The 18,545-nt window shown below is 43.1% G+C and overlaps 1 protein-coding gene across 5 annotated transcripts in view; it reads left to right on the top strand.

Annotated features, from left to right (window-relative positions):
• slc36a4 (solute carrier family 36 member 4) overlaps positions 1-18,545 on the top strand; it is a 261,847-nt gene that overhangs the window by 132,800 nt on the left and 110,502 nt on the right. The window lies entirely within an intron of this gene.

Genomic DNA, 18,545 nt, shown 5'->3' with positions numbered 1-18,545 from the left:
TTTAGGTTACCCATTCCCAAATAAGTTTTTTGCAGCGTGATGGACATCAATCAAAGCATGTTACCAGACCTGGGTTCCAATAGTATTTGTTTTTTTTTCAAATACTTTGCTCTCTGCAATTGGTTGAATCAGGGCCTTACATGAGTGCTGTAAGAATGGTTAGGATAAGTCCGGCTTGTTTTTTCCTCCTGTTAGTATACTGATGCAGCATGGCTTACAGGGGAAACTAACAACAGTGGGTTGACTGCAGTCCCCCACAGACAAAAGACAGAGAGAACACTGAGTGAATGAGAAAGAAAGAAAAGTGAGAAGGAGAGAGAGGAACACAAACAGCCCTATTCACAGAGGACAGGTGTCACTAACTGACAGCCAGTTCCCATATAGAGTTGGTGGGTGTATAGGGGGAGGTTGGTGGGGGCGATAGGGGTGTATGGGGGCTTTAGTGAAGTCTGTCAGGAAGTTACCCCTGGCTGCTGACAACACCCGTAAAAACACTTCAGAACTACTGGACTGTTTAATTGCTATTCATGAATTAAACATCTGTTATTTGTAGCGTGTCTTATTTTCTTGCTTACCCTGAAGCCCGTGCAGTACAAGGGTTGCTGCTCAGCATTACAGTAGAAAGGCTGCCATTTGTTGTTCGGTCGGTTGGTATTAATAATAGATCATTTTAGATGAGAAGGTTTTGACCTGGAGATTTTAAAAGCCTCTAAAACGAAGGTTGGTGGATGGAGGGAGGGAGGGAGGCAGGGAGGGACGAAGGGAGGGAGGGAGGGTGGCAGGCAGGGAGGGAGGCAGGCAGGCAGGGAGGGAGGGAGGGAGGGAGGGAGGGAGGCAGGCAGGCAGGCAGGCAGGCAGGCAGGTCATTTGAGGATAGGCATCAACACAGTACAGGCCTTCTGAATGAAGTATTTCGCTGGATGAATCCCCGTGAGTCCAAATTATGTGCATGTCGCCAAACAATGTTTATTCACAAGGCTTGGGCCTGCCTACTTATCTCAACAGGCATTCTGTGGTGCATCCAGAGTCTAATCTCTGTCTGTGAAACACTATATTAGGCTGAAACATTTGTAAGAAAACTAAGTTGTATAACTAACATGAGCCTTATTCAATGCAGTGCTATGTTATGTTCTGAGCATAGACATGTACTATGTAGAACCACCAGTTCACGATTCAGTTGTCTATCAAAATGACTGAGTCATGTCCATTCAACATTTCCATTCAACACAAAAAATGTTTGCAATGTTCTTTGGGGTGGCAGGGAGCCTATTGGTTAGAGCGTTGGGCCAGTAACCGAAAGGTTGCTAGATCGAATCCCCGAGCTGACAAGGTAAAACATCTGCCGTTCTGCCCCTGAACAATGCAGTTAACCCACTGTTCCCCGGTAGGCTGTTATTGTAAATAAGAATTTGTTCTTAACTGACTTGCCTAGTTAAATAAAGGTTCAATAATTTTTGTTATTTTTATTGACAGGCCTATTTCTCTTAACCACCCCTTAATTTCCCTCCCCTCTCTCAACATCAGTTCTTGCTTCTCGACGTAGCTTCTTCTCTATCCGTTAATTTCCTTCTCTCGAAGCATCAGTTTTTTATTTTGCTGTGTAGCTTCTATACTTGGAGTCTGTTTTTCCAACTGCATTATTTTCATCACCAGTATTCATGGGGGTGGGTCTATGCCCTCCCAAGCCCACCCATGGCTGCTCCCCTGCCAAGTCATGTGAAATCCATAGATTGGGGCCTAATTTATTTCAATTGACTGATTCCTTATATGAACTGTAACTCAGCAAAATCTTTGAAATTGTTGCATGTTGCATTTATATTTTTGTTCAGTGTAGTAATACAGGCTCATACACTGTAGACCTTAATACAGGGTCAAATACTGTAGACCTTAATACAGGGTCAAATACTGTAGGCCTTGATACAGGGTCATATACTGTAGGCCTTAATACAGGGTAATATACTGTAGGCCTTAATACAGGGTCAAATACTGTAGGCCTTAATACAGGGTCAAATACTGTAGGCCTTAATACAGGGTCATACACTGTAGACCTTAATACAGGGTCATACACTGTAGACCTTAATACAGGGTCAAATACTGTAGGCCTTAATACAGGGTCATAGACTGTAGACCTTAATACAGGGTCAAATACTGTAGGCCTTGATACAGGGTCATATACTGTAGACCTTAATACAGGGTCATATACTGTAGACCTTAATACAGGGTCATAGACTGTAGGCCTTGATACAGGGTCATATACTGTAGACCTTAATACAGGGTCATAGACTGTAGACCTTAATACAGGGTCATATACTGTAGACCTTAATACAGGGTCATATACTGTAGACCTTAATACAGGGTCATAGACTGTAGACCTTGATACAGGGTCATATACTGTAGACCTTGATACAGGGTCATAGACTGTAGGCCTTGATACATGGTCATATACTGTAGACCTTAATACAGGGTCATATACTGTAGACCTTAATACAGGGTCATATACTGTAGGCCTTAATACAGGGTCATATACTGTAGGCCTTAATACAGGGTCATAGACTGTAGACCTTGATACAGGGTCATAGACTGTATGCCTTGATACATGGTCATATACTGTAGACCTTAATACAGGGTCATAGACTGTAGACCTTAATACAGGGTCATAGACTGTAGACCTTAATACAGGGTCAAATACTGTAGGCCTTGATACAGGGTCAAATACTGTAGGCCTTAATACAGGGTCATACACTGTAGACCTTAATACAGGGTCAAATACTGTAGACCTTAATACAGGGTCAAATACTGTAGGCCTTGATACAGGGTCATATACTGTAGGCCTTAATACAGGGTAATATACTGTAGGCCTTAATACAGGGTCAAATACTGTAGGCCTTAATACAGGGTCAAATACTGTAGGCCTTAATACAGGGTCATACACTGTAGACCTTAATACAGGGTCATACACTGTAGACCTTAATACAGGGTCAAATACTGTAGGCCTTAATACAGGGTCATAGACTGTAGACCTTAATACAGGGTCAAATACTGTAGGCCTTGATACAGGGTCATATACTGTAGACCTTAATACAGGGTCATATACTGTAGACCTTAATACAGGGTCATAGACTGTAGACCTTAATACAGGGTCAAATACTGTAGGCCTTGATACAGGGTCAAATACTGTAGGCCTTAATACAGGGTCATACACTGTAGACCTTAATACAGGGTCAAATACTGTAGGCCTTAATACAGGGTCAAATACTGTAGACCTTAATACAGGGTCATATACTGTAGACCTTAATACAGGGTCATAGACTGTAGGCCTTGATACATGGTCATATACTGTAGACCTTGATACAGGGTCATAGACTGGAGGCCTTGATACAGGGTCATATACTGTAGACCTTAATACAGGGTCATAGACTGTAGGCCTTGATACATGGTCATATACTGTAGACCTTGATACAGGGTCATAGACTGTAGGCCTTGATACAGGGTCATATACTGTAGACCTTAATACAGGGTCATATACTGTAGACCTTAATACATGGTCATATACTGTAGACCTTAATACAGGGTCATAGACTGTAGGCCTTGATACATGGTCATATACTGTAGACCTTGATACAGGGTCATAGACTGTAGACCTTGATACATGGTCATATACTGTAGACCTTGATACAGGGTCATAGACTGTAGACCTTAATACAGGGTCATATACTGTAGGCCTTGATACAGGGTCATATACTGTAGGCCTTGATACATGGTCATATACTGTAGACCTTAATACAGGGTCATAGACTGTAGGCCTTGATACATGGTCATATACTGTAGACCTTGATACAGGGTCATAGACTGGAGGCCTTAATACAGGGTCATAGACTGTAGGCCTTGATACATGGTCATATACTGTAGACCTTAATACAGGGTCATAGACTGTAGGCCTTGATACATGGTCATATACTGTAGACCTTAATACAGGGTCATAGACTGTAGGCCTTGATACAGGGTCATATACTGTAGGCCTTAATACAGGGTCATATACTGTAGGCCTTAATACAGGGTCATAGACTGTAGACCTTGATACAGGGTCATATACTGTAGGCCTTGATACAGGGTCATAGACTGTGGGCCTTGATACAGGGTCATAGACTGTAGGCCTTGAAACAGGGTCATATACAGCCCTCAATGACACTGGCAAATTTTTTGAATCTATTTATAAGACCGATGGCCTCAACTAATGTAGTGTGGTGCATATACTTTGACGGAATTGTTAATGAAGTCAAAATGTGCTAATATTGAGTTTTCCCCCCAGAACAGCCTCAATTCGTCAGAAATTGAACAGCCTCAAGTTGTCATAAGCGCTCCACATGGATGCTGGCCCATGTTGACTCCAATGCAAACCCACAGTTGTCAAGTAGGCTGGATGTTCTTTGGTGTTGAACCATTCTTGATACAGACGGGAAACTGTTGAGCGTGGAAAAATCCAGCAGCATTGCAGTTCTTGACACACTCATACTAGTGTCTTTCCCATTCACCCTCTGAATGGCACACATACACAATCCATGTCTCAGTTGTCTCAAGGCCTAAAAAAATCCTTCTTTAACCTGTCTCCCCTTCATCTACACTGATTTACAGTTGAAGTTGGAAGTTTACATACACCTTAGCCAAATACATTTAAACTCAGTTTTTCACAATTCCTGACATTTAATCCTAGTAAAAATTCCCTGTCTTAGGTCAGTTAGGATCACCACTTCATTTTAAGAATGTGAAATGTCAGAATAATAGCAGAGAGAAGGATTTATTTCAGCTTTTATTTCTTTCATCACATTCCCAGTGGGTCAGAAGTTTACATACACTCAATTAGTATTTGGTAGCATTGCCTTTAAATTGTTTATCTTGTGTGAAACGTTTCGGGTAGCCTTCCATAAGCTTCCCACAATGGGAGGGTGAATTTTGGCCCATTCCTCCTGACAGAGCTGGTGTAACTGAGTCAGGTTTGTAGGCCTCCTTGCTCGCACACGCTTTTTCAGTTCTGCCCACAAATTTTCTATAGGATTGAGGTCAGGGCTTTGTGATGGTCACTCCAATACCTTGACTTTGTTGTCCTTAAGCCATTTTGCCACAACTTTGGAAGTATGCTTGGGGTCATTGTCCATTTGGAAGACCCATTTGCGACCAAGCTTTAACTTCCTGACTGATTTCTTGAGATGTTGCTTCAATATATCAACATAACTTTCCTACCTCATGATGCCATCTATTTTGTGAAGTGCACCAGTCCCTCCTGCAGCAAAGCACCCTCACAACATGATGCTGCCAGTCCCCGTGCTTCACGGTTGGCTTGCAAGCCTCCCCCTTTTTCCTCCAAACATTACGATGGTCATTATGGCCAAACAGTTCTATTTTTGTTTCATCAGACCAGAGGACATTTCTCCAAAAAGTATGATCTTTGTCCCCATGTGCAGTTGCAAACCGTAGTCTGGCTTTTTTATGGCGGTTTTGGAGCAGTGGCTTCTTCCTTGCCGAGCGGCCTTTAAGGTTATGTCGATATAGGACTCGTTTTACTGTGGATATAGATACTTTTGTACCAGTTTCCTCCAGCATCTTCACAAGGTCCTTTGCTGCTGTTCTGGGATTGATTTGCACTTTTCGCACCAAAGTACGTTCATCTCTAGGAGACAGAACGCGTCTCCTTCCTGAGCTGTATGACGGCTACGTGGTCCCATGGTGTTTATACTTGCGTACTATTGTTTGTACAGATGAACATGGTACCTTCAGGCGTTTGGAAATTGCTCCCAAGGATGAACCAGAGTTGTGTAGGTAAACCATTTTTTTCTGAGGTCTTGGCTGATTTCTTTGGATTTTCCCATGATGTCAAGCAAAGAGGCACTGAGTTTGAAGGTAGGCCTTGAAATACATCCACAGGTACACCTCCAATTGACTCAAATGATGTCAATTAGCCTATCAGAAGCTTCTAAAGCCATGACGACATTTTCTGGAATTTTCTAAGCTGTTTAAAGGCACAGTCAACTTAGTGTATGTAAACTTCTGACCCATTGGAATTGTGATACAGTGAATTATAAGTGAAATAATCTGTCTGTAAACAATTGTTGGAAAAATTACTTGTGTCATGCACAAAGTAGATGTCCTAATCGACTTGCCAAAACTATAGTTTGTTAACAAGAAATGTGTGTAGTGGTTGAAAACCGAGTTTTAATGACTCTAACCTAGGTGTATGTAAACTTCCCACTTCAACTGTAAGTGGATACAACAAGTGACATCAATGTTTTGTACACTCAGATTATATAGATAACTTTATTTTAATCTTTCTCATCACCTAGGCTAAAGTATGAAAGCTCAGCTAAATGAAGTGTGAATGTGTTGGTCCTGTATGGATCAGTTAATTGAGCATGGAGCTTGCAGCATCAGGATTATGGTTTAGATTCCCGGGTCCACCCATACTGTATGTAAAATGACCCACGCATGACTCTAAGTTGATTTGGATAAAGGCATCTGCTAAATGGCATTTTTTATTGTCATTATTATTGTTATTATTGTGCAAATGGGGTTTAGAGATAGTAAAGGTAAGGCTCTGCAGCTTGCTGTTTAAGTAGAGCTAGAATGTCCTAATGTCCTATATGTCCTAGAATGTCCCATCTCCAAGCAGATAGATTTATAGTATGGCTCTGATCAACCTTTAAACCCTTAAAACCATTCCTGACACCTTGAGCCAATAATTTCCCATCCTTCCACATCTCTCCCTCTCTCACCCCCTCTACCTCTCCCTCTCCACCCTGGCTCTGTTGTTCACTACACCAGACAACCTGTCTGTCTGACCTGTGGTACACCAGACAACCTTGTCTGTCTGACCTGTATTACACCAGACAACCTGTCTGTCTGACATGTGGTACACCAGACAACCTGTCTGTCTGACCTGTATTACACCAGACAACCTGTCTGTCTGACATGTGGTACACCAGACAACCTGTCTGTCTGACCTGTATTACACCAGACAACCTGTCTGTCTGACATGTGGTACACCAGAAAACCTGTCTGTCTGACCTGTATTACACCAGACAACCTGTCTGTCTGACCTGTATTACACCAGACAACCTGTCTGTCTGACCTGTATTACACCAGGAAACATGTCTGTCTGACATGTGGTACACCAGGCAACCTGTCTGTCTGACCGGTATTACACCAGACAACCTGTCTGTCTGACATGTGGTACACCAGGCAACCTGTTTGTCTGACATGTGGTACACCAGGCAACCTGTTTGTCTGACATGTGGTACACCAGACAACCTGTCTGTCTGACCTGTATTACACCAGACAACCCAGACAGCCTGTCTGTCTGACATTTGGTACACCAGACAACCTGTCTGTCTGACCTGTATTACACCAGACAACCTGTCTGTCTGACCTGTATTACACCAGACAACCTGTCTGTCTGACCTGTATTACACCAGACAACCTGTCTGTCTGACCTGTATTACACCAGACAACCTGTCTGTCTGACATGTGGTACACCAGACAACCTGTCTGTCTGACCTGTATTACACCAGACAACCTGTCTGTCTGACATGTGGTACACCAGACAACCTGTCTGTCTGACATGTGGTACACCAGACAACCTGTCTGTCTGACATGTGGTACACCAGAAAACCTGTCTGACACTGTGTTTCTGTTCCCATCCGTTCCGCTGTCACTAAGACGTTGTGTTTCTGTTCCCATCCGTTCCGCTGTCACTAAGACGTTGTGTTTCTGTTCCCATCCGTTCCGCAGCCACTAAGACGTTGTGTTTCTGTTCCCATCCGTTCCGCTGTCACTAAGACGTTGTGTTTCTGTTCCCATCCGGTCCGCTGTCACTAAGACGTTGTGTTTGTGTTCCCATCCGTTCCGCTGTCACTAAGACATTGTGTTTCTGTTCCCATCCGGTCCGCTGTCACTAAGACGTTGTGTTTCTGTTCCCATCCGGTTCGCTGTCACTAAGACGTTGTGTTTCTGTTCCCATCCGGTCCGCTGTCACTAAGACGTTGTGTTTCTGTTCCCATCCGGTCCGCTGTCACTAAGACGTTGTGTTTCTGTTCCCATCCGGTCCGCTGTCACTAAGACGTTGCGTTTCTGTTCCCATCCGGTCCGCTGTCACTAAGACGTTGTGTTTCTGTTCCCATCCGGTCCGCTGTCACTAAGACGTTGTGTTTCTGTTCCCATCCGGTCCGCTGTCACTAAGACGTTGCGTTTCTGTTCCCATCCGGTCCGCTGTCACTAAGACGTTGTGTTTCTGTTCCCATCCGGTCCACTGTCACTAAGACGTTGCGTTTCTGTTCCCATCCGGTCCACTGTCACTAAGACGTTGTGTTTCTGTTCCCATCCGGTTCGCTGTCACTAAGACGTTGCATTTCTGTTCCCATCCGGTTCGCTGTCACCAAGAAGATGAAACAGTTGTCTTTGTGTAATCCAGCCAGTCATAAATCACCCCAAAAGGTTGTACTTTAATCTTTTGGCCACTTTTCGCCGTTGACAGGAGAAGTGTTTTTTGGCCTATGAGATAGATTTCATCATCAGGTACATGTGTCGGACCTCTTCATAAACCACAGAGGGCTCGTAGAGAGAGAGAGTCTTTTAGCAGAGATAGGCAATCAGGTGACATCCCTTGCTCTCTGTCCCTGACTCTCCTGACAATAGATCCAATTACAGGGCTTGATTGCACTCTCTCATCGGACAACACCGTCATATATGACAAATCAAATCACATTTTATTCGTCACATGCTCTGAATACAGCAGGTGTAGACCTTACTGTGAAATGCTTACTTAGAAGCCCTTAACCAACAATACAGTTTTAAGAAAATAGAGTTAAGAAAATATTTACTAAATAAACTAAAGTATGGGCTTGTGTTTGAAAGTGGACATAACTTTGAGCGACTATGTAGTATAAAGCCATGTTACATTGTTTGACATCCAGAAATTGGGAACCATTGTCAGTTTTCAGGAGGCCGGGGAGATTGAGTTTCAAACACAAGCCCAGTGAATGAAGGGCACTATACAGACGGATGACTTGGTTCCCTTCATCTCCTCCATCCTTCATTCTTTGGAGTTGTGAATGAATGGTGTGTGGGGTACAGAAGACATGGTGCCCTCCCCTAATCCCACCCCACTATAGTCCCAGCCAGTAATCCACCCTCTCTGTGAAGTAACCACAAAACTAATCCCAGCCAATACTAAATTCACAAATTAGCCCCCAAAATATATCAGAGACCGAGAAAAAAGGATGGAAAGACGGAAAGGAGAATGAATGGATGGCAGAGAGAGAGAAGTTTACTTATTGTCTTACTCATTTTAGCTAATAGCTCTTTGATTTGTTTTGTGCCAGGACCTTATTTGACTTCCTTATCTACAAGCTGAAGCAGATGAGAGGGGAAATTGGTGGTATTAACGATGCTAGCAGAACACGAAGCTAATCCGTTTTTCCGTCTCAATCTCTAATTGCGTGTCCTTCAGTGGAACAACAGAACACCGACACCACACCGCAGCACCATGCTACTCTGTCATGCTAATATACTAAAATAAAGTTATTACTTCGTGAATCTGGGGATTTTCCGTCTCAGCGAAACCCACAGAGCTTTTGAGGAAAAAACATTCCTATTCAGTGGCCCGGAAAATTACGGAATATTGGTGAGAAGTGCAGGATATAATGAAGTGGTTTATGAACCAGGCCAGTTTTTCTGAGGGTGTGATTTCATTTCAGAATCAGCTCTCACACACACACACACACACACACACACACTCACACACACACACACACACCCCCCCCTGAGAGTTAGTTTGTTTTTAAGGTTCAGGTGCTTGTTCATGCTGGTGTTGAGGTTAGGTGAAGTGTTTATTTTTATTTTGTTAAGGTCATAAAGTAGCTAGGTTTATGGTGAGATAGGGTTGTAGTATGAGCCATATTTGGTCTTTAGGTGTGAGGATTGCCTTGGGTTTATGAGGTAAGGGTTATGTGTTTATGCTATAGTTATGGATTTGGTTGTGTTGGGGTTAGGACGTTAGATGAAGGTTTATGCTATAGTGATGGATTTGGTTGTGTTGGGGTTAGGACGTTAGATGAAGGTTTATGCTATAGTGATGGATTTGGTTGTGTTGGGGTTAGGACGTTAGATGAAGGTTCATGCTATAGTGATGGATTTGGTTGTGTTGAGGTTAGGACGTTAGATGAAGGTTTACGCTATAGTGATGGATTTGGTTGTGTTGGGGTTAGGACGTTAGATGAAGGTTTATGCTATAGTGATGGATTTGGTTGTGTTTGGTTGTGTTGGGGTTAGGACGTTAGATGAAGGTTTATGCTATAGTGATGGATTTGGTTGTGTTGGGGTTAGGACGTTAGATGAAGGTTTATGCTATAGTGATGGATTTGGTTGTGTTGGGGTTAGGACGTTAGATGAAGGTTTATGCTATAGTGATGGATTTGGTTGTGTTGGGGTTAGGATGTTAGATGAAGGTTTATGCTATAGTGATGGATTTGGTTGTGTTGGGGTTAGGACGTTAGATGAAGGTTTATGCTATAGTGATGGATTTGGTTGTGTTGGGGTTAGGACGTTAGATGAAGGTTTATGCTATAGTGATGGATTTGGTTGTGTTGGGGTTAGGACGTTAGATGAAGGTTTATGCTATAGTGATGGATTTGGTTGTGTTGGGGTTAGGATGTTAGATGAAGGTTTATGCTATAGTGATGGATTTGGTTGTGTTGGGGTTAGGACGTTAGATGAAGGTTTATGCTATAGTGATGGATTTGGTTGTGTTGGGGTTAGGACGTTAGATGAAGGTTTATGCTATAGTGATGGATTTGGTTGTGTTGGGTTAGGACGTTAGATGAAGGTTTATGCTATAGTGATGGATTTGGTTGTGTTGGGGTTAGGACGTTAGATGAAGGTTTATGCTATAGTGATGGATTTGGTTGTGTTGAGGTTAGGACGTTAGATGAAGGTTTATGCTATAGTGATGGATTTGGTTGTGTTGGGGTTAGGACGTTAGATGAAGGTTTATGCTATAGTTATGGATTTGGTTGTGTTGGGGTTAGGACGTTAGATGAAGGTTTATGCTATAGTGATGGATTTGGTTGTGTTGGGGTTAGGACGTTAGATGAAGGTTTATGCTATAGTGATGGATTTGGTTGTGTTGGGGTTAGGACGTTAGATGAAGGTTTATGCTATAGTGATGGATTTGGTTGTGTTGAGGTTAGGACGTTAGATGAAGGTTTATGCTATAGTGATGGATTTGGTTGTGTTGGGGTTAGGACGTTAGATGAAGGTTTATGCTATAGTGATGGATTTGGTTGTGTTGGGGTTAGGACGTTAGATGAAGGTTTATGCTATAGTGATGGATTTGGTTGTGTTGGGGTTAGGACGTTAGATGAAGGTTTATGCTATAGTGATGGATTTGGTTGTGTTGGGTTAGGACGTTAGGTGAAGGTTTATGCTATAGTGATGGATTTGGTTGTGTTGGGGTTAGGACGTTAGATGAAGGTTTATGCTATAGTGATGGATTTGGTTGTGTTGGGGTTAGGACGTTAGATGAAGGTTTTGTTAGTTAGATGAAGCTTCATGCTATAGTGATGGATTTGGTTGTGTTGGGGTTAGGACGTTAGATGAAGGTTTATGCTATAGTGGATGGATTTGGTTGTGTTGGGGTTAGGACGTTGGATGAAGGTTTATGCTATAGTGATGGATTTGGTTGTGTTGGGGTTAGGACGTTAGATGAAGGTTTATGCTATAGTGATGGATTTGGTTGTGTTGGGGTTAGGACGTTAGATGAAGGTTTATGCTATAGTGATGGATTTGGTTGTGTTGGGGTTAGGACGTTAGATGAAGGTTTATGCTATAGTGATGGATTTGGTTGTGTTGAGGTTAGGATGTTAGATGAAGGTTTATGCTATAGTGATGGACTTGGTTGTGTTGAGGTTAGGACGTTAGATGAAGGTTTATGCTATAGTGATGGATTTGGTTGTGTTGAGGTTAGGACGTTAGATGAAGCTTCATGCTATAGTGGATGGATTTGGTTGTGTTGGGGTTAGGACGTTAGATGAAGGTTTATGCTATAGTGATGGATTTGGTTGTGTTGGGGTTAGGACGTTAGATGAAGGTTTATGCTATAGTGATGGATTTGGTTGTGTTGGGGTTAGGACGTTAGATGAAGGTTTATGCTATAGTGATGGATTTGGTTGTGTTGGGGTTAGGATGTTAGATGAAGGTTTATGCTATAGTGATGGATTTGGTTGTGTTGGGGTTAGGACGTTAGATGAAGGTTTATGCTATAGTGATGGATTTGGTTGTGTTGGGGTTAGGACGTTAGATGAAGGTTTATGCTATAGTGATGGATTTGGTTGTGTTGGGGTTAGGACGTTAGATGAAGGTTTATGCTATAGTGATGGATTTGGTTGTGTTGGGGTTAGGACGTTAGATGAAGGTTTATGCTATAGTGATGGATTTGGTTGTGTTGGGGTTAGGACGTTAGATGAAGGTTTATGCTATAGTGATGGATTTGGTTGTGTTGGGGTTAGGACGTTAGATGAAGGTTTATGCTATAGTGATGGATTTGGTTGTGTTGGGGTTAGGACGTTAGATGAAGGTTTATGCTATAGTGATGGATTTGGTTGTGTTGAGGTTAGGACGTTAGATGAAGGTTTATGCTATAGTGATGGATTTGGTTGTGTTGGGGTTAGGATGTTAGATGAAGGTTTATGCTATAGTGATGGATTTGGTTGTGTTGGGGTTAGGACGTTAGATGAAGGTTTATGCTATAGTGATGGATTTGGTTGTGTTGGGGTTAGGACGTTAGATGAAGGTTTATGCTATAGTGATGGATTTGGTTGTGTTGGGGTTAGGACGTTAGATGAAGGTTTATGCTATAGTGATGGATTTGGTTGTGTTGGGGTTAGGACGTTAGATGAAGGTTTATGCTATAGTGATGGATTTGGTTGTGTTGAGGTTAGGACGTTAGATGAAGGTTTATACTATAGTGGATGGATTTGGTTGTGTTGGGGTTAGGACGTTAGATGAAGGTTTATGCTATAGTGATGGATTTGGTTGTGTTGGGGTTAGGACGTTAGATGAAGGTTTATGCTATAGTGATGGATTTGGTTGTGTTGGGGTTAGGACGTTAGATGAAGGTTTATGCTATAGTTATGGATTTGGTTGTGTTGGGGTTAGGACGTTAGATGAAGGTTTATGCTATAGTGATGGATTTGGTTGTGTTGGGGTTAGGACGTTAGATGAAGGTTTATGCTATAGTGATGGATTTGGTTGTGTTGGGGTTAGGACGTTAGATGAAGGTTTATGCTATAGTGATGGATTTGGTTGTGTTGGGGTTAGGACGTTAGATGAAGGTTTATGCTATAGTGATGGATTTGGTTGTGTTGGGGTTAGGATGTTAGATGTAGATTTTCTCAAGGTTAGGGTTGTTTGTTAGTGTTTGGACGTTGGGTGAAGGTTTCCTCAAGGTTAGGGATTTGTTGAGGGGTAGGCTGTGCCGCCCACTGGCGCCCCATGTCATTACTTATATGTTCACTTCAAAACTCACTTCTATTGACCTCATTCTGAATTAATCAAGTTTTTTTTTTGTTTCCGCCCTCGTCTTAAGCATCAATGAGCCTTTGAAGTGCCTTTGAAGTAATTACGCTGATCCACATTCCTTTCCAAGCACCCGGTCGGCGAGACAAAAGAAACTGCTTAAACTCCCACAGATTTACGTCTAACTCTTCAGGTCATCGGGTGGGAAACTCAGACAAGCATGCTGTTCATAAACAATGAGTTCTGAGATGGAAATAGAGAGCAGGTCGTCTCCTCCCTCCTCCATATTCATAGTCTGTGTTCATATTCATATCCTGGGGAGAGCAGCTGTCCCTAGGCAGAGGAGGAACCTGCTGACAGGACAGGTGACATGGCAGCCCACGCCACCCTGCATTTTATTGCCCAGCATTATTCGCCGACTCTTCTCATTCCTTCTCCGTCAGATCCTGTTTGTGTGAATGAGAGTCCTCTGTTTGTGGATTACCAAATCAAAGTTTATTTGTCACGTGCGCCGAATACAAGGTAAACAATAGGTAAGTAAAGAAATAAAAGCAACAGAAAAAAGACAGTGAAAAACAGTAGCGAGGCTACATACAGTAGCGAGGCAATAGAAGTAGCGAGGCTACATACAGACACCGGTTAGTCAGGCTGATTGAGGTAGTATGTACATGTAGATAAGGTTAAAGTGACTATGCATATATGATGAACAGAGAGTAGCAGTAGCGTAAAAGAGGGGTTGGCGGGTGCGGGACACAACGCAGATAGCCCGGTTAGCCAATGTGCGGCAGCACTGGTTGGTCAGCCCAATTGAGGTAGTATGTACATAAATGTATTGTTAAAGTGACTATGCATATATGAGAAACAGAGAGTAGCAGCAGCGTAAAAGAGGGGTTGGGGGGGCACACAATGCAAATAGTCCAGGTAGCCATTTGATTACCTGTTCAGGAGTCTTATGGCTTGGGGGTAAAAACTGTTGAGAAGCCTTTTTGTCCTAGACTTGGCACCCCGGTACCGCTTGCCGTGCGGTAGTAGAGAGAACAGTCTATGACTGGGGAGGCTGGGGTCTTTGACAATTTTTAGGGCCTTCCTCTGACACCGCCTTGGCTTGTTTGTGAATTTGGGTTTTACATTAGCCAGCCAGCCTACTTCTTGATTTAGTTTGTGCTTTACATGTATATTAGATTAAATAGCTTGCTACTTTGTGAATGTATCATATTAATGTCAATGGCTGCATACCAGCAGCATACTACCCTTCATCCCACTGCTGGCTTGCCTCTGAAGCGAAGCAGGGTCGGTCCTGGTTGGTCATTAGATGGGAGACCAGATGCTGTTGGAAGTGGTGTTGGAGGCCAGTAGGGGACACTCTTCCCTCTGGTCTAAGGAGATCCCAATGCTCCAGGGCTGTGAAGGGGACATTGCCATCTTTCGGATGGGACGTTAAACGGGTGTCCTGACTCTCTGTGGTCATAACAAATCCCTTGGCTCTTATTGTCAGTTGAGTCTACTGAGGGGAGGACGGCTCATAATAATGGCCAGAAAGGAGCAAATGGAATGGCATCAAACACATGGAAACCATAGCTGATGTGTGGTGAGTGTTCTGGCACAAAAATGGTTGCCGTGCGTCACCTAGGTCGGTGCTACACATTAATGGTGGAAGAGGTGAGTTTCCCTCTTACTATGTGAAGCGCTTTGAGTACCTCAGTTGGTAGAAAAACACTGTAGTCCAATCTATTACCATTAATCCCTGGCTGTCACCCCACTTTCCGAGGTTGTCTCGGGGGGAGTGGGATATGCAAAAAATACATTTTGCATGCGTATAGTACACAGTGGGTCTTTCTATATACTAGGGACAACTTGTTACAGCTGTTGATAAGTCATTGATAATAATCTGCCAATTTGTATCTATACAAGCTCATAGCAAAACAGTAACAAGGTAATCACACATCACGCCTCCACACACTCCTGGAGGGATGCTCACCTGCCACTTTGTGGGGTCTGGGGTCAGCTGAGTACGATGAGTCCCTCCTCGATCAGACGGACAGCATCATTGCGTTTTGGTACACCAGAAGTACATTCTGGGGTTAAGACTAGATGAAGGTTTATGCTATAGTGATGGATTTGGTTGTGTTGAGGTTAGGACGTTAGATGAAGGTTTATGCTATAGTGATGGACTTGGTTGTGTTGAGGTTAGGACGTTAGGTGAAGCTTCATGCTATAGTGGATGGATTTGGTTTTGTTGGGGTTAGGACGTTAGATTACGGTATTCTCAAGGTAAGTTGTGGTTGAGAGTTTGGGTGTGGGAGCATCTCAGCTGGAGCTGATGAAAGGGTCTGCTCTGCGTTGGCTGTATGTTCACTTCAAAGCTCACTTCTATTGTCCTTATTCTGAATTAGCCACATGTTTCATGTTTCCTCCTTGTCTTAAGCATCAGTGAGCCTTTGAAGTGCAAAGTAAATCATCTTAACCACTTTTCTTAACCGCTTCCTATATCGCAACAAAGCATCCTTCACTCATGCTGCCAAACACCCTCGTAAAACTGACCATCCTACCGATCCTCGACTTTGGTGATGTCATCTATAAAATAGCCTCCAACACTCTACTCAACTATCTGGATGCAGTCTATCACAGTGCCATCCGTTTTGTCACCAAAGCCCCATATACTACCCACCATTGCGACCTGTACGCTCTCCTTGGTTGGCCCTCGTTTCATACTTGTCACCAAACCCACTGGCTACAGGTTATCGACAAGTCTCTGTTAGGTAAAGCCCCGCCTTATCTCAGCTCACTGGTCACCATAGCAGCACCCACTCGTAGCACGCGCTCCAGCAGGTATATCTCACTGGTCACCCCCAAAGCCAATTCCTCCTTTGGCTGCCTTTCCTTCCAGTTCTCTGCTGCCAATGACTGGAACGAACTGCAAAAATCACTGAAACTGGAGACTCATATCTCCCTCACTAGCTTTAAGCACCAGCTGTCAGAGCAGCTCACAGATCACTGCACCTGTACATAGCTCATCTGTAAACAGCACATCTATCTACCTACCTCATCCCCATACTGTATTTATTTATTTATCTTTCTCCTTTGCACCCCAGTATCTCTACTTGCACATTCATCTTCTGCACATCTATCACTCCAGTGTTTAATTGCTATATTGTAATTACTTCGCCACCATGGCCTATTTATTGCCTTAACTTACCTCATTTGCACTCACTGTATATAGACTTTTTGTTTTCTTTTGTTCTACTGTATTATTGACTATATGTTTTGTTTATTCCATGTTTAACTCTTTGTTGTTGGATGTGTCGAATTGCTTTGCTTTATCTTGGCCAGGTCACAGTTGTAAATGAGAACTTGTTCTCAACTAGCTTACCTGGTTAAATAAAGGTGAAATAAATCAAAATAAAATTCTGTTCAAACACTCGGTCGGCGAGACAAAATCAGTCGGGGTGTTAACTTACTGTTGAGAGTTAGAATAGTAGAATACACAAGGTGACATTTAGAAATGTGGTTGTGCATCAGCAGTTTCTCTGTTATGTCAGTCACTAACAGCATTTCCATCCACAGTTTTTATGCCAGGAAAGTCATACCGTATAGACAGAGAATCACCACAGTCAGACAGTTCCTTCTGGATGCTAACATCTATAAAATCAGTGTGTTTAGCCTACACAGCGAAGGAGGGTATTTGTGTGTAGTCTCGTTGTGTTTGGTCTGCAGACCCTGATGGTGTGCTGAATGCTGTTTGGGGGTGGCCATGGTTAATATTCTTTTGACCTTAAGGCTGCCAATTCTGGTGGTCCTCCATGCTTTTCTTTGGTCTGCATCAATCCAGATCTCATTATGGTGTGCCCTTGAAGAAGTTTATAAGCAGTAGCAAATATGGAATTAGAACACAGTCAGCACCGTGACGTACAGTAATACCATAAAACTCAAATGAACCGCCAGTCTCAAATAGCCGCCTGTCCCTTTTAGGAGCCGGGTATTGGCACACATTTCAGCAAATAAACACTGGTTAAAAAAAACACTGGGTCTAAAATAATTGTTTACGAGTGAACTTCAGTGAGTACCATAAAGATTGCGCAAAAGAATAGAAAGGAGAGCAAGATAGACGTGAAACAGAAGTTTTACGGTAATAGCCTTTTGTTCAGATGTTACATTTCTGGCTTCAATTAGGCTGCACAAAGAAGGAGCACTATTTTCAGAAGATGCCTGTTACGGTCGTGATAATGGACGGACCAAGGCGCAGCGTGTGTTGAGTTCCACATCTTTATTTGCAGTGAAAACTTAAACAAAAAACAATAAACATACAACGAACTATGTGGTGCTGAATGCACTCACACAAAACAATATCCCACAAACACAGGTGGGAAAAAAGGCTACCTAAATATGATCCCCAATTAGAGGCAACGATTACCAGCTGCCTTTAATTGGGAACCATACAAACCACCAACATAGACATACAAACGCTAGAAACCCCCCTAGTCACGCCCTGACCTATACACCATAGAGAACCCAGAGGGGAGTGGCGGTAGCGGAACCTATGGGCCAGACAGAGAATCCATCAGAACAGATCTGAGGACATGTCTGTCTGCCGTAATCATATCGTAGAACAGACCTAGCACACCCACTCACACCTGAGCCACAAACACATACCTCTCAAACCCTGCTTGATGCTCAACCACACACACACACCTTTCAGACCCCGTTCAGTGCACACACACCTCGGCTCTTCGGGCCTTCACTCAACAAAGGGCTTTTTTACAAGTCCTTTGTTGTAAGATTAAAAGAAAGACGGAAAGAGGAGGAGTGAGCATGTCCGCGCCCAGCCCGACTTCATCTGTTCTCTCCTGATTTCTCTGACGTGGGAGCAGCCAACTTTCCCCTCTTATTCTCTTTTAATATGAAGCCGTTTTCTTTCCAAAGGCCCCAGTGAAGCACTAAGCCCTCTGGTCCTGGGAGGGATCTATTCTCTGTCTGTAGACTAATAT

Source organism: Salmo salar, chromosome 20 (assembly GCF_965601325.2).
Source record: "Salmo salar chromosome 20, fSalSal1, whole genome shotgun sequence".
Lineage (NCBI taxonomy): Eukaryota > Metazoa > Chordata > Actinopteri > Salmoniformes > Salmonidae > Salmo > Salmo salar.
This window is presented reverse-complemented; position numbering and strand designations above follow the sequence as displayed.